The sequence below is a fragment of the Theobroma cacao genome, chromosome 2 (genome assembly GCF_000208745.1).
Source record: "Theobroma cacao cultivar B97-61/B2 chromosome 2, Criollo_cocoa_genome_V2, whole genome shotgun sequence".
Lineage (NCBI taxonomy): Eukaryota > Viridiplantae > Streptophyta > Magnoliopsida > Malvales > Malvaceae > Theobroma > Theobroma cacao.
This window is the reverse complement of record NC_030851.1, coordinates 10,749,384-10,766,565: the sequence shown is the minus strand read 5'-3', so window position 1 is coordinate 10,766,565 and position 17,182 is coordinate 10,749,384. Positions and strand designations below refer to the sequence as shown.

Below are 17,182 nucleotides of genomic sequence, written 5' to 3'. Positions count from 1 at the left end.
GTTCTTTCGACGGACCTAAAATTAATTTAGGACTTCGTCAATTAAGAATCGGGTTAATAGGTGACCAATCACACCTAGATAAAAAAGATTGGTGGCGACTCCCACACCCGCGAATATTTAATTTTCGCCCGCGTCTGACGGACGAGTTCCCGGACCCGCACGTCACGACAGTGGCGTGTGACTTGTGTAATTCATGTGTTATTTTGAGGCTTTTGTTCAGTAGTTTTTTAGGCTTGCGTGACTAGTTTTTATATATTGCGTTACCTGCTGTTATGTATTGCGAGAGTGGTGGCACTTGACTTGTGCAATTCATGTGTTATTTTGAGGCTTTTGTTCAGTAGTTTTTTAGGCTTGAGTGATTGGTTTTTATATATTACGTGACCTGTTGTTATATATTGCGAGAGCAGTGGCGCGTGACTTGTGCAATTCGCTTCTTGTTTAAGGGCGTTTTTTCACTAGTTATTAGGCATTGCATTAATGTGTATTAGACATTACGACACTTAATTTCTGTTAAATTTCTGCAGCCGACCAAATGTGACTTAGGCATTGCGTAAGTGGTTTCTATGCATTGAGGGGCTATTTTTGATAAACTGACTGATCGTGACATTTATTTTCTATTAAATTTTAGCGATCTGCCAAATGTGAAGCTTATGATTACATACGATGGTCATTGGGTCGATGACACTTACAAGGGTGGTGAGTCATGAGTGAGGGGTGTTGGGAGAGATTTGTCATTTTCGGGACTAGTGAAGCTGGTTGAAGAGGTGGGTTTCGCACGCAGTTATCAGGGATGATGAAGATGTAGCAAGTATTCTGCGAGATGAGAGGGCAGTTGTTGTGTTTGTGACAATTAAGGTAGGAAATGCAAACGATATTCCACATGAACACGGTATCCAACATAGTAATAACCAAGAACATAATGTTAATTATTATGACATACCACACCATGCATTTCCTAACAAACAACCATGGCAATCACGTTTGATGTATCCTCATGAGTTTTAGCAGCCCGACGCACATGAGGTGTCTACAAATGATGTCTGCACAATTTCGATCAAAATGTGCATCGAACGAAATACTTGGTACTTTGCAACAAACACAACTGTCGCTGGGAAATGCATTGGGTCTATTGTCATTAGCAAACGACATTGTGATGGTTGTGAGTGATGACGATGCAGCTGATCAAGTTCAAGATGATGTTGAAGAGGACAACATGGCGGATCAGAACGATGAGTTGCATGATGACTGTGAAGACGATTACGTTGGTGGACATGAAGACCATTCAGAGGACGACAAGGTTGAGCAGACCGACATTCCTGATTACAATCATGCAGATGGTGGTACAGGTCATACCACAATTATTGTGTTAGAAGAGGTTGAGTTGGACGACCATGGCAAAACTGTTGAATTAGAAGATGTTGAAGGTGCGAACCCTATTTACAAGAACGCCATCGCACTTGAGAACGACATTCGTTCGCCTGATGACAGTAATCAAGAGAGGGTAAATACAGGGGTATCTCGTCAATGGATTATTCCCGGGCTAGATATTATATCCTTCCAAACAGTTAAGAGTGAGGAATCCGGATCAATGGACGACCACTTATATTGCGAAAAAGTGTTTCCATCGAAGGCTGAATTGAAATGAGCTTTGAGCATATTGGCACTAAAAGAGCATTTTGAGTTTAGAGTTAAAAAGTCATGTCACACTCGTTTTGAGGTTGGTTGTAAGGATAAGGCATGCAAGTTTGCTTTGCATGCAACGAAGTTGCCTGAGGGAGAATATTGGTAACTTCGGATGTTGCAGAAGGTACACACGTGTATTATCGATGGTTTGCAATGTAGGTACTGAACTACGAGAGCGAGGGTAATTGGTGAGCTTATCTCCAGCAAGGTGTAAGAAAATTGTGTAACCCCATTGAGACCAAAGGAAATAATGGAAGAGATGAATCGCAAGTGGGGATTGCAATTCCTATATGGTAAAGCCTGGCAAGCGAAGGAGTATGCGGAGAGTCTTGTGTTTGGTCCGCCGGAAGAGTCATTCCAACTTCTCCCCTCATATTTTCATATGTTGGAACTTGAAAATCCCGGTACTATCACATGTGTCGCTACTAATGGGGAACAACGATTCAAATATTGTTTCTGGGCATTCGGGTCATGTATTCGAGGGTTCAGTGTTGTAATGCTCCCTGTAGTCGCTATCGATACCACACATCTGAAAGGTAGATTCAAAGGTATTCTGTTTGTGGCGGTATGCAAAGATGTGAATGTGCAGATATATCCACTTGCATTTGGCATTGGCCTCGTCGAAGACGAAGAGTCTTGGTCGTGGTTTCTTAACCAATTGCATTGTGCAATTGGTTATCTTGAAAATGCAATGTTCATTTCTGATCAGCATCTTGGCATTAAGAATGCAGTTGATAAAGTGTACAAGGACGCTCATCACAGTCTATGCAATTACCACTTAGGGAAAAACATTAAAAATAGGTTCAAGCGCGAAGATGTTGCAGTGATTTTCACCATGGCCACCAACTGATATAGGGTCTTCGATTTTGATAGACATATGAATCAGCTAGCTTTGCAAAACCTGTTTATGACAACCTTATGAGATTAGGCCCTGAGAGATGGGCACATGCACGGTCACCAGTAAGGCGATTCAAGCTAATGACATCGAACATTACGGAGTGTATTAACTCTTGCTTAAGGCAAGCAAGAAAAATGCCAATAACGGTGTTGATCGAGTGCATCAGAGGCATGTTTCAACATTGGTTCCATGATCGGCACAATGAGGCATTAAATTTGACCACGCCCCTCAGCTCTTGGGCTACCGATCTATTGAACAGGCGATTCAATGAAGCATGTCACTTTTCCATACAAGCAATCGATCGGGTGGAGTTTCAAGTTATAAGCGGGAGTAAGGACAGAGTGGTGAACCTCTCCACCAAGGAGTGTTCATGCGGTGAGTTCCAGTCCTATCTACTCCCTTGCACGCATGCCATGGTGGCAATAATGTATGAGCAATCATGTTTTGTTATATTGTGCATGATGAATTGAATTTTTACATTGTTCACCAACTGTGATTTCATTGCCTTGGCAGTAAGTGCAAACGTCCAGCCATTGAATTCTGCTCGAACTATTACAAGACTCGATCTTGGGTGAAGGGATATGCGGTTCCCATTCGCTCGGTTGGGCATCCTAATGAGTGGGACATCCTCGATGACATTCAACAAATTATCATTTTGCCACCAAGTTGGCGAGGTTAAGCCGGAAGACCTAGGAGGAAAAGGATTCCATCAATTAGGGAAGGCAGCGGACAACGTAAATGTTCACAATGCAAGAGCTATGGTCATAATAGACAAAATTGTCAAACTCCGTTTGTAGCTCCACCGACAAACGAGGAAACATCATCTACTCAATCGACAGCTCGACAACGACTACCCAAGGGATGTACAATTTGCAAACAACCTGAGCACACACGAAACCGTTGTCTAATGCCCTCTACAAACTCTGATAACGTTATAGGTGTCGTACTTGAAGATAGTGGCCCTTCAAACATTAGTTGTTAGGGATTGTTTCGAACTGGCCATTGATATTTGCATTCAATGATACTATTTCAACTTGAGTTTGACTGAGTTTGACAGAGTCTGCAGATGATATTTGCAACACATGATGTTGCAGCAGCTGTGACCAGAACAACGAAGCAAAATGACTGTTGTGATTGGGGGACAAGCAAATCTAAAACACAAGATGTTGTAGTAGCTGTGACCAGTACAACGAAGCAAATTGAGTGTGGTAACTGGGGGACAAGCAAATCTAAAACACAAGATGTCTCTCTCAAAGTGGATGGAACTTGTATGAAAGAGCAAACTGAACTATCTGATTGGGGAATGAAAAGTTAGATACACAAGATGTCCATATGTATGACAAAACCTTCAAGTCTAATGGTGGGAATGGTGGAACTAGTTGGGGAACAATGGAGGAAGAATGTGAAAAAGCTTATGCTAGTGATGCACTGCCACAGTCTGGTTAGGGAACAGAAGATGTCATTCTTTCGAAAACCTTGGACGACTCTTCCAAATCTAGTGGCTGGGAACAACAAAAGTCACCAGAATGTTATGAAGGTTAGGGCTCTCTTGATGAGTCAAATCAACCAACAAGTTCAAATGGTTGGGATACACCAAATGGTTTGGGTAGCACTCAAAGTGAAAAACAGTATCAGTCACGTGACAATGTAGGGGCTCACGTCGTTGGGCTTCAGATGCTAGTAAAAAGAATCATCCTCTGAAGTCATCTAAACTCATGAATGATGATTCCAATATGACGACAATGAACACTGCTACAACACAAAGATTAGACATGTTTACTTCTGAGCAAGAAGATATATTATAAGGCGTTTTTGAAGTCACCTTACTACGAAGGTCATTTATCACAATTTCCATAAATATATCGATAGTTGTCGTTCCATCTTCGAACCGTTCCAAACTTAGTTTAAAGGTGAAAAAAAGTTGAACCACTAAAGTTGAGGAAAGCTTGAGGGTGACTTATTTTCGTTATTTGACATCCAACTAGTGAGAAAAAGTATTGAGAAAAGACTTTTGAGGATCTTTGAGGTGAAAAAGTGAAAGAACACAAAAAATCCTAAGAAAGTTATGGAGGTTTGAAAAAGTGTACCAAAGCATGAGAATTGAAGTTACTTTGAGAAAGTTATGGAGGTTTCAAGGGATGGCTTCCATGTAATATGGAAAACGTTTATTGAGGAAGAAGGATGGGAAGAAGAAGAAAAAGCTATTGGAAGTGAGGAGAAAGTGCTGAAAAAAATTAGATATTTATCCTATAGTTGACTATAGTTCCCCTTATTTATAAAAATACCATTGCATAGTTGGATCATCGAATTCCAATTATAGTACTTAGCCCATTTGTTGGATCATCAAATTCATTGTACTCCTTAATAATTTGTTTTTCTTTGTAAACCATTAAATAAAGCACAAAATATTTAATAATATTTGCGTGATTGATTTTGGCATCTTGCATCATATTTTTGCCCATAAAATGATATATAATAATCGTAATAGTTGTTCTAATGTCGACCGCTGTAATCAAAAAACATAAAGGGCATAAGATAGCTTCTAACCGTTTCTTTCATATTCCAATCTTCCAAATATCTATCAATAGCTGTCGTTTCATCTTTCAACCGTTCCAAACTTAGTTTAAGGGTGAAGAAAAGTTGAACCACAAAAGCTGAATCGTCCTACACTGTCTTAAGCAATGGCTGCATCTTCGAGCATACCTAATGTCTGTGGCGATGGCGACCAAAGTATGGGTGATGATGAATACTCTAGCCAACGATCAAGGAAGAAATGGAAACTAGATCTTCAACTGTCTACCGCATCAATTGGTTTATCAATTGAACCAGGTAATGATCTGTGCTCTCCCTTATGGTTTAGGGACATATCACATGGTGGCAGGTATTGGGTAATAGAGAATGCCATGATATCGTGCGAGAAAGTGATAGATTAGGAAAGCTTAAAGGAAAACATATACCTTGAGGGTGACTTATTTTTGTTTTTCGACATGGGTAAACTTAAGGGTCTAAGTACCTTTCCATATTTTGACTATAGCCCGACTCTTGTTAGGGAATTTTACTTCGGCATTCGCCTGAGTGAAAATGAATTTGAAAATTCTAGAGATTTTGACTCATTTGTTTTGAACATGTTTTTGGGATGAATAAAGTTTACAGTGACTTCTTTTGATATTGGAAGCTCTTGAAAATGGAGTATACACACGGACAATACAAACCTCCCCCATCATATGACCCATCCCACATATGGGCCCAAGTGACAAGCAGAAAAGAACCATACACCACAGAGTCATGTTCTGCTTGTCATTTGAATTCTACACCAAATAGGCTGGTACATAAGTTTCTTGCGTCCACATTACAAGGAAAGATCAGTAGTTTAAAACATGTTAGCGCTGAGGATCTGTGGATGATGGAAACAATTGGAAGCCAGTTTGGCGTTAATATTGCAGAATATATGATCATGAGAATGAGACAAGTTGCCATGCAGAAAAAGACGACCCTTTCATACGGGAACATCATATCGACTTTAGTTAAGAAGAAAGGGATATGGAGTAATAGGTATCTAGCTGATTGGACTAGTCGCAGGCCTCGTACTCTCTCCTTTCGATGGCTCGTGAAAAGGGGATATGACTTGAGTCTTGATGAGCCATTGAACTCTATCAAAGGTAGCCCAGTTCATCTTGCCCATGATACTCCATCTAGACAACCGTTTAGAGTTCCTGTTTCTAATGATGTGATGTATAATATGCTTTTGAGGATTGATGAGAAACTCAGTAATCAAACTGTTACAATGCAGGCATTAGAATTGAGGATACAGAATGTTGAGAATCTTCTAATGCAAAGAACAGATACAGCAGTTCGGGCAGCAGAAGCGAGGCAGAATTGACTGTCCTCAGATGAGTTTCTTCAACATTAACCTTAGAGAAAAAGAAAGTCAGTTGTCATTGGTTCTGGCTAAGTCAACCATACTAGATGAACATTCATATTTGAGAGTTGTTTGTATAACTGGATTATGGATGCTGTAGTTTGTATTTCTCATAATTAACTTGTGGTATTTTGTTTTCTTTAAATTCCCTCAACATGTGCTTTAACTTTCATATGGTTGAGGGTTTAGGGTGTTCAACTCGATTTTTTGTTATGATGGTACTTGAGGTTGAGTTCTAGTTTGATATTGTCCATGATAATTGGCTTACCCTTATTCGAAGAACATGACATACAATAGGTGAGTCATGCGATGCAAGCTCAACTAGTCACGCGATTCAACAAGAATTCGTAACGCCATTCCATATATACTACTCATGCGACTCCACATCAACTAGTAACGCAATTCCATAATATCCAATCATGGGACTCCACTTTTCTACTCATGCGATTTTAGAATAAAAACTCATGCCACTCCATAATAACTAGTAACGCCACTCCACATATATTACTCACGCGAGTCAATATCAACGAGTGATGCAATTCCACAAAAAAGTCATGTCACACTCTTCCATATTAACTAGTAACGCTACTCCATATTTACTACTAACGAGAGTCAATATCAAATACTCACACGATTCTAAATCTTAACGGTTCATGCAATCCATATTCACTACTCACACGATTCCATGTGGATTAGTGACGTGATTCCATGTTAACTATCGACGTGATTCAAAATTTAGTACTTGCGTGACTCCATAACAAATACTCTCGCGAATCAATATCAAATAGTGACTCAATTCCATATTAACTATCGATGTGATTCAACATTTAGTACTCGCGTGACTCCATAACAAATACTTTCGCGAATCAATATCAACTAGTGACGCGATTCCATATTAACTACCGACATGATTCAACATTTAGTACTCGCGTGACTCCATAACAAATACTCCCACGAATCAATATCAACTAGTGACGCGATTCCATATTAACTACCGACGTGATTCAACATTTAGTACTCGTGTGACTTCATAACAAATACTCCAGTGAATCAATATCAACTGGTGACGCGATTCCATTCTCACCATTCATGCAATTCAATAGCAACTGCTTACAACCCTATGTCACGCAATGCAATTTAACATGTCATATAGGCTATAAAGTAAAGAAGTAAAAGGGGGTTGGCATATGCAAACGAATGAACGCTGTCATGTAAATTGTGTAAAATACTAACAAACTTTACGATATGAATAAGAAAAAAACAATGTCGTTTTTATTGGACCCGTATGCTTATCACATGAATGAATACAAAGAATAATATGTAAATGATACAATAAAGAATAATATGGAAAAGATACAAAATAATGTTAATTTTATTTACAGATTGAAAAAGAATAAACAAATTAAAAAATTTAACAACTTAAGCTATTAGCAAAAATCTCAAGGGCAAACTTTGTTTGAATGCCTTCTATGGCGTTTGCCTTCAGCGTCTGATCCTCCGAGCCGATCAACCACTGCAACGATGCTATAACCCAATCCCCACAACTGTGCGAATCTTGCTGTATCGGGGTCTTCTCATTTAACCTATATTTCATCCGCGTCAAAGCTCACTTTTGACGGCATGAGCTGACAAAGTACCCCGCCTGGTGGCATATAATGGGAAATAATAATGTTAGTGGACTCATCTGTGTATCACGTGCTTCTTTTCGACTGTACGATGAGTCCACTAACATCATAGTCCATTTCAGCAAGTTAACATGCACTACCACCCAATGGCCGTCGAAAAAACACAGTACAAGAATTGAGTCAACCTCATGCCATGGCAAACCCCACGGAGGTCTCCCACCCTTTGCATAAGCAAACACATCGTCTGGCAAAATCACCTCACTCAGCTTGAATGTCTTCTCGATGGGGGAAGGCCGCATTTCTTGGTTCAGATGGAGCAAAATAAGCTATCAATTACGTTATGCACAATAGTTAGATGCAATAAAGTAACCCTAAACCCCATACATTTGAATAATTACAACTTAGTAAAATATAATATACTTACATAGAATGTGGTGTCAACAATGCATATTCTCTGCTCGTAGTGTTGTGGATGGTGCTCATGCACCCGCTTACACAACACACTGATGCATGCATCAATCTGTTGGGTGTCCATCAACTCTGTCGGCATCTCCAATTGCCGAAAAAAATCAGGGCCCTACTGCCCTTTGATGCCCAGAATGTTAACCCTGCATATTTAAAATAGTGTTAAATTTAAATTATAGTGAAGTTACCTTACTACCAAGGTCATTCCTCACGATTTCCACATAATAATACCCATGTCAAAAGGTCTATGTATGTAATAAATACCCTAGAACTGTTAACCCTAATATGGTCTATTGTTTTCATTTTACTTGTCTTGGTCGTTTTTCAGAAAGGACTCATACATGTCCTTCAAATAGTCCTTCGCTTTGCGCTGAACTAATAGCGGGTTAACGTACGGGCTTCGAAGGTATTTGCTGGCCAAGATCACACGTGCATCTTTGGGCTCAAGTGGAGGTGGAGCCTTAGCAAAAGGTGTGATCTCACCATGCAGAGAGGCCTCTGCTGGAGTTGGGACAAGAGCAGGACGTGCGAAAGTTGTAGTTCCACTACTCAGAGGATGAGGTCCCTCTTCGAGCTCAGACGGAGGAAGTGGAGCCTAAGTGTGGGCTGAGAATGCTGGGCTACCTCTACCGGAGATGGGATAAGATCAGGATGATGTTTAATCGAGCTACGAGGAGGTGAGATTCGACCCTAAACGATCAAAAAAGTCAAACACATTAGAACAGTGTATACATCGTGCATGTTATAACTCACACAATAAATAATATAAAACCTCATACCTCAAAATGATCGATCAATCGATCGATAATTCGATTCTCCAGCCCTTGCAGTGAGTGCTGGATATGCTCATGCAGTGACTGCGTCTGCATCTGCATCGCCCGCTGGATCTCCAACTACATTGACTGCTGGATCTCCAACTGCATTAACTGCATTTGCCTCGCTTGCTGGATCTCTAACTGTATTGATTGCTGGATCTCGAATTGCATTGACTGCATCTGTATCTGCATATTCATCTGTAATGATTGGAGGTCTTTCTTCCACTGTGTCCTCATATTTTGCAGCTCTTGCTTAATGCTAGTAGTCATTTGAAGACGTAGTGCCCATTTGCGCGGCTCAGCATAAAGGGCAACACTTGAAGCAGAAGGAGGGGCAACAGTAGAAGTAGAAAGAGGAGGAGCAGGAGTAGCAGCATGATGAGCAGCAGGAGAAGCACCATGAACAGCTGCAAGAGGAGAATGAGGTGCCTTAGCAGCACCAAAATCGGAATGGACCTCCTCTTCTACTGTGCGTCTCCGCTTAACGGCTTATCGTACTGGACTTTTCCTTTTACGGTCCATTATTTTCCTCCTTTGCTGAGGACCGAATTCTGGGCGACCCTCCAACTTTCATAATGGAATGTATTGCTACCCCTCGAAGATATTGACCTCAATGTTTGCCCATTATGCGGTCAACATTTCCTCTGCCGTTGGCTCCAATGTTCTCACTGCCCACAACTTCACCAAAACATACATTGCCATTAGGTATAAGCCTCGCTACCCTATGACAATAAATATAAAATTTAATAAAAAAAATATGGTTTATGTACTCACCTTGCCGTCTCTCTCCAAACTTGCAATATTGGCATGGAAACTTGTAGGCCTCTCGTCACATTGCCATTTAAGCATTCTTGGCCAAACCTGTCTGGACTGCTGCTTCCTTTTCAACAAGCTTCTGATTTCAGGTATTGCTTCCAACGCCCAAAACTGCACATCAATTGTGTAACATTTTTACTCACCTCATAAATTCTTATGCGAAAACAATAATGATAATGATAAACATTAGGCTATGGCAGACTACCTGAAACGCCCATATGAATCCATAAAGGTGGTAGCGCTTCTTATCTGCTTCACCTGCAGCAAGAGATTCGAAACCCCTCAACAAGTAATCCACGGTCAGACTCCACAAGTATATGTCCCATGGGAATGCATTCCACTCGTCCATGTTCTCGACCAGCGACAACAACCATGGAACCACAGATCATCTATAGTCTTGACCAAATAAAACATTGATCGCGATCAAGACGAGGGCCGTCTTGCTTGTGTCTCCCTTTTGCTGAAACTGCCCTCCCTTGAAGGTATCTAAAACCTGTTGGATCTTCACCTCCTTCCCAAGTCCCCAATATCATAGGTGAATTCCTCTAGGGAGGGCCTTGTAGGGATTGACAATGAAGGTCGGTAGGGGACCAAACTTCAGTCCTGTCACCAGACAAAACTCCCTCTTAGAAAAATGAGCATTCGTTTTCCCTATTGCGAACCATAACTCTGCCTCCGTGGTATCAGGTTTGTTGATTTTGCGCAGCATTAGAATGTGCACAAGACTGACGCAGAATAAACTCTTGTCTGCTTCGACATCCAGCATGTGCCCGAAGCATGTTCTCTTAAAGTTTTCCAGCTCGTTCACTTGACACAGCATCTCGCGTATCACGTGCAGATGCAACCACTTATAGTGGATGTTAACGCCCGCATTGAACCCCCACCGGTGCCTCAGCACACAAAGCAAGGACTCCACTTTTTCCTGCTCTGTTTCTGTGTTGGCCATCTACAACATAAAACAGAAAACATTCTCATTTTAGTCATGTCAATACCATCATTGTAGATTAACAAAAAAACGACAAGAATTTCTTAGAAATAGCCCTCCTTATAAGCTCACTCAAAATATAACCCTAATAATATTTTTAATTATTTTTAAACAACCCTGAAACAGAATAATTAATCCAAGTGTGGAGCATGGATTATTAAGTAAATCAACATATACACATTAAAGAATTACAGTTGACCCAAAATAATACAGAATGAACCCATGCAGATAAATTTCATACAGTTATGACACTCGTGCAATTTCCTACAACAATAGTCACGCAATGCCTAATCAATTAGTCACGCAATTACTAACATTAAATCATGCAATGATTTACAAACAAGTCATGCAATTCTAAGAACAACTAATCGAATCACGCACACACTAACCGACGTCATGCCTGAACAATATTCACGCAACAACCTAGAAACCAGTCACGCAATGACCTATCAATCAGTCACGCAAAGTTAAGCCTTTTTACAATCACGCAAATCCTACGTGACCCCATGCAAAAATCCACTCACGCAAAAAGTGCCAACCACCTAAGCACGCCCTCACTCACGCAATATCTAACAAAGGGTTATAACACATATATATCAATCAGTCATGCATGACCGGTCACTTTTCCATCCAAACAACACCAACAATACCACTTTCATGTTTATATTAAAAAATTTTAAACAATAACAATATCGATATGAACAAGCAATATGTATAGGTTTATGCTCAAACCTTAACCCTAAACATGAACAATAACCATTCTATCAAAAACCTCCATATAGTTCAAAATAAAATAAAAAATTCATAAAAAAATATTATACCTTTCTTAACGTAATGTCAACTTCTTCATACTGCTCAATATGTGAACTACCTTTATGCAAGTAATAATCACTTCAAAAAGCTCTTACTATTGCCAAAATGCTCGGAAGTTGAACTGTCTATGAATGCTTTTGACAGACTTGCTTCTGATGATATGTACGGTCTCTCGATGAAAATCGAAGAGTTGTGATCCATATAAAAGACATACTTGACCCGTTAATAGATTTCGGATTGAGGCGCGAAGCCTAGCAAATTGATCGGTTTCATTAAGGATAATTTTGTTCAATTTTTTTTTCTCTTGGTTAAAAACAGATAAAATTATACGAAAGACTATTATCAAAAACGCCTTATACCTGAGACCCATTTATAAAAAATACTCTTTTTATTTAAATGTGATTTCGCACTCCATTGAATTTATCATTTTTAATGAATTTGATTTAAATTTATTAAAAAAAATTCTTATCCATAAAATAAATTTAAGTTTATGAATACGATTATATGTGAGAAAGGCATTAACACTACTCTTGCATTGTCCATTCAAATAAACCTACCAATTAGTCATGTATTACCTTATTTTTATCATTGACAAATAGTCAGTCACTTCTTTTCTTTCTCTTCCCATTATTCAGATATTGAAAACCTTTTCTAAGTTTTCCCAACTTTTTTTATGAAAACTGAGGAGAATCTCCTTGCTTAAAATTAGAATATTTAAGAAAATAACTTATTAACTGCCTCCAACCATTTGCACGGTATGCTATCAAATAGGTACCTACTCTACTCCCCATATATAAAGGGCAGAACACATTCCAAAAGGTATGATCTCACACACTCTCTCTCAGGATCTCCTCCTTCTTCCTCAAGCGTTAAGGAGAAAATCATCGAAAACCATCAAACCAACTAGAAGAACCAGTCAAGCCGAATAGAAACCCTTTCAATCGATCCAGTTCCTCTCTTCTTATTGACCTCTACACACGACACACCTGAACTTGTGAGAATCATATACCCCATAGCAATTAAGTTATTTGATCTCTAAATCATAATCATTGCAAAATTCCTGCAATTTGCACTGATTAGAACAAGGCTAGTTTTGCTAGTTCCTGGTAGTGCATACAACAGGTACCCTTTTTCCAAGCTCTTCCAATCCTCTTGTAAAAATCGTGCATGCTAATAAACTTTTGCAAGTCGTCTCCCCTACACAAATCCTGTTTTAGATTTGGAAAAAGTAAAATGTAGCATAGCATGGATTCAGAAATAATTTGTTAGTTAGGTTTAACCATGAGCCTTCTACTAAAGAACTTCACCTGGATGGGCCTATCTAGGCAAAGCAAGCAAACAACCCAACGCAATTCAGACTTTAAAACTATAAAAAGTCAATTTGAATACATGCAAAAGTATGCAAAATGCTAGTATTTAGACAAAGAAACTTGCTTAGAAATGGAGTAAAGTATAATATATTATAATAAAGATTTGAATCAAATGTAGTGCTCCTAATTTATAAATGCTATAGCTTACATTCATCGAACAAGTTAAGCCACTTTAGCTACTTTACTAGCTCTCTCGACGCTCGAGCTTATTCTAATACTATATATGCGTCTATGCCTTTGTATATAGACAGTCTACAAGTTTGACAAAGTTGTGTGGTTAATTTCTCTATTCACACTGAGCTTACGGAATCAAGACTTAAGGGTCCCAACTCTTCCCAATCAAATGGTAGAGTACAGCTCAAGCCAATTGGTAGAAGAAGCGTCAATGCGTCATATTCCCTGAAAGTTGCAACGTTGCCAGGAATGGACCCAATGGTTGCCCTCTTCTTTTTAACCAGCATTTTCGATAATGACTAAATCTACCCCGAAAAGTAAAACAGAGAAACGACTAGGTAATGCCTAAGCAGGAATTATTAGCATTATCCTATCGCAGAAAGACAAGTTATCAGTTTATTCAAACTCACGGAATTTTTTTTTTGGGGGATAATCCTTATAAAATTGTAGGAAAAATAAAGAATTGTACACTCCTTTACATTTTAGAGCCAAACAGAAACAATAACTAAAATCTCAAAATAATCAGAGATGTAATCGACAACAACAACAACAAAGATTAACTCATGAAAAGCTAAATCAGATTAAAAGAAGACGAAACAGCAAACAGAACCAAACCCTTTAAAGTTTTAAACAAAAACCCCCCCAACAAAGGACAATGACTGAGATCTTTACATGAGAAAACTCAAACCTAAAAAACCAAGGAAAACGCGAATAAAAAAAAGATGTGGGTATTGAAATATAGATCAGGATCAAACATGGTGGAGCATATTCATCAGCCTCTGATATGCTTGACCTTGTACCAGCCTTTCTTGCATGAATCTCCCACGATCTTCACACCCTTCTTGAGCAAAACCTTGAGCTCCTTGGCTCTCTCCTTTACTCGCTGCTCGAACCCAGCCATTGAGAGAAAGACGAAGAGATGAATGGGAGTTTAAAAGCTGTAGTAGGGATTTGCGTAGATTAAGGTAGTTTGTTTGTTAAGCTGTGTGTGTTGTGTAAACCGCTGGAAGTGGGAACAAACTCTAGGCTCCTTTTATGCTGACGAGGAGCTGAGCTTGACCTCGTGGGATCCAACGCATCAAGGGACGCGTGGCGGACATCTAGTGGCAATGTCGTGGGTGATCAACACGTTGATTACGGGATAAGCATGAGATTGAGATGGCTAGGTGAAGTGTTGATTGGTCCTTCGGTTTCCTGTGGGCCCAGACTGGAGAGTATTTTGTTTCAAGTAAACTGGCTTTGGACCAAACCCATTAAATAAATCTGGAGTTTACTAATGTTAAATTGTTGAAAATTATTAGAAAATTAATAACACTTAGATGGGCCTTTGACAGTTGGCTAAAAGTTAAAACCCCCCACAAAGTGAGTCTATTACAGAAGTAAGGGTGCCCAAATGGTTTAAAATTAAACTTTGAGACAGTGTTGATTACCAATAGTTGGCATTGATTAAGCCAAACGCTGGCACAGCTCATGGCATGTTAAAGTGATTAACCAGCTGGACTTAGCTAAAGGCCGCAAGTATGTACGATTATATATGTATATGTATATGAGCTCTCTTATACTTGCAAATCAAATGCTAACATGAGTCTAGTTTTGGATTACTGGGAGCCAGCCAGCAGGGTTAAGGCGGGCCCTAGCTCAAAAATTGCCGGGACTGTTTTTATAGGTAATCCTGTTTATTGTTCGAAATTTTAGGAATTTTCTCAAAATATTGACAAAAAACCTAACACTGCTAAACGTGCCTGTCAATCCAACATGCATACCATGCTTTTGAAGATATGGGGACCATAGTCCTTTTTCTTTTTTTTTTTTGAGTATTCATTTGCTATCAAGTTTTACGGCATGATTGCTAGTTGGTATCACACAGAAAATGACCTCAACATTTGAGGCAAATGTCGGGAACAAAAGAAAGAGAATGGGATTTCTATGGCAGAAATTCTGAAAGAAATACTAATTGTGTCTCCTTAAAATCACCAAGTCTTCATGTGGAAGCTTCATCAGTGGCACACGTTTCCCTTTTCATGGGGAACCTAAATAATGAGCAGCTTCCCTTTATTAAAATATCTAATATAGAATCCCCATGCAATTTGAAAATGTTTATATTTTGCAAGAACTCTTAAAAGAAACACCATGCACAGTTAACCACTCAGTGTACGCTGTCATTTTTGGAATGCCGAAAAAAATATAGATTATAGTGATGTGGTTTGCATATGCAAGGGATAGTATTATCAAAAGCCTCGCAGACTCATATATATATATATATATATATATTACATATTTAAAAAGAAGCCCCATACCACGGCTCAACTTAGACAGAGGTCACGTTTCATGTTGGCTTCCCGATGCTTTGCTTCTCCATGTTTTAACAAATGGAGTCTGTTGGGATGAGCTCTGCAATCAATTGGAATTGATTGAGGTTTGATTTCAATCATGCAATAGTATTATTCATATTGAATGATTAAAAATTTTCTTTCATCAATAATACATTAATTATAATGAGTTATAAGTCTAATTGGATGAAGTTCATTATATTAATATGCCTTACAAGGAAACTGTAATGGGTTACAGTTGTGAGATTCATATGCATCAAAGCATAATTTCAAAATGTTCTTGGTCAATGTATCATTGAGACTGAACATCAATGATGCTTAGAGACTGGTATATTCTATATTCCTTATTTTGGAAGTAAGCAATCGATCTCATAGATTGAAATATAGAGATACTTGGAACTATAATATAGGTGTTTGCCTAGGAGAGCAACTTTACTGAACATGACCCGCCATGAGAAGTGCATTTGGTAATACACGCTAGTGTATATGTAACACTTCTCATGTGTCGGTTGTGTAAATACTCCCTAGACTTGAGACACCATGTTGTCTTATGTGTGGAGTGTTATACTTTGATTTCATCTTTATGGGTGCCTAACCAAGGATGCCAAAACAAGATGTTTTTAGGTATAATATGAAGCATGTGAAGGCAAATGAGTAGTCAAGATAGAAATCATCACCTCAAGTATTTTAAAGGACATATCCTATAAGTTCTTGGTTAACATTAGCTTATTGAAGTCCTTGGCCAATGCGACATAGAGATTATAAAAAAGGTTTCATAACCCTCTATAAAGCTAATACTATAATTGCATAAACAAATATGAAAGTCAATAAGAGTAGACACTGTACCAAGCTCTTATTATCTCCGAGATATATGATGAGAGAATGAATTACGCCGATAGACTATACACTGAAAGGTTGTCAAAGAACCCTTTAACTCCCCCAACAATTGGATGGCCATGATACATTGCTAGATGTCAATCTTGTCTATGGAATTGATTATAAATTAATTGATTGAAATTTATATTAATCAATTCCATTTCCAACATGTTGGGAACCTAATGGGTCATACATAATGATTCCATTTGAATTAAATTGAGAGAGTGATGATTTAAGTTAGACTTAAATCACATGCTAGGTAATTAACTTCTATAAACTTAATTAAAAGAGTTTAATTAAGTTTTAGACATAATTATAAATAATTATAATTATAAGGCCTTGATTGCAAAATATAAAGGAAATTAATTTTGATTTTAATTTTTAAGGACTTAATTAAAAGAGTTTAATTAAGT

General features: G+C 38.7%; 1 long non-coding RNA gene across 1 annotated transcript; it reads right to left on the bottom strand.

Moving 5' to 3' along the window:
* LOC18608695 lies at positions 7,871–11,155 on the bottom strand. Its single transcript, XR_001926378.1, has 5 exons — positions 10,427–11,155; positions 10,180–10,332; positions 9,370–10,083; positions 8,550–9,280; positions 7,871–8,451 (listed from the first exon to the last, which is right to left on the bottom strand). It is a non-coding gene; the product is annotated as an uncharacterized LOC18608695 (long non-coding RNA).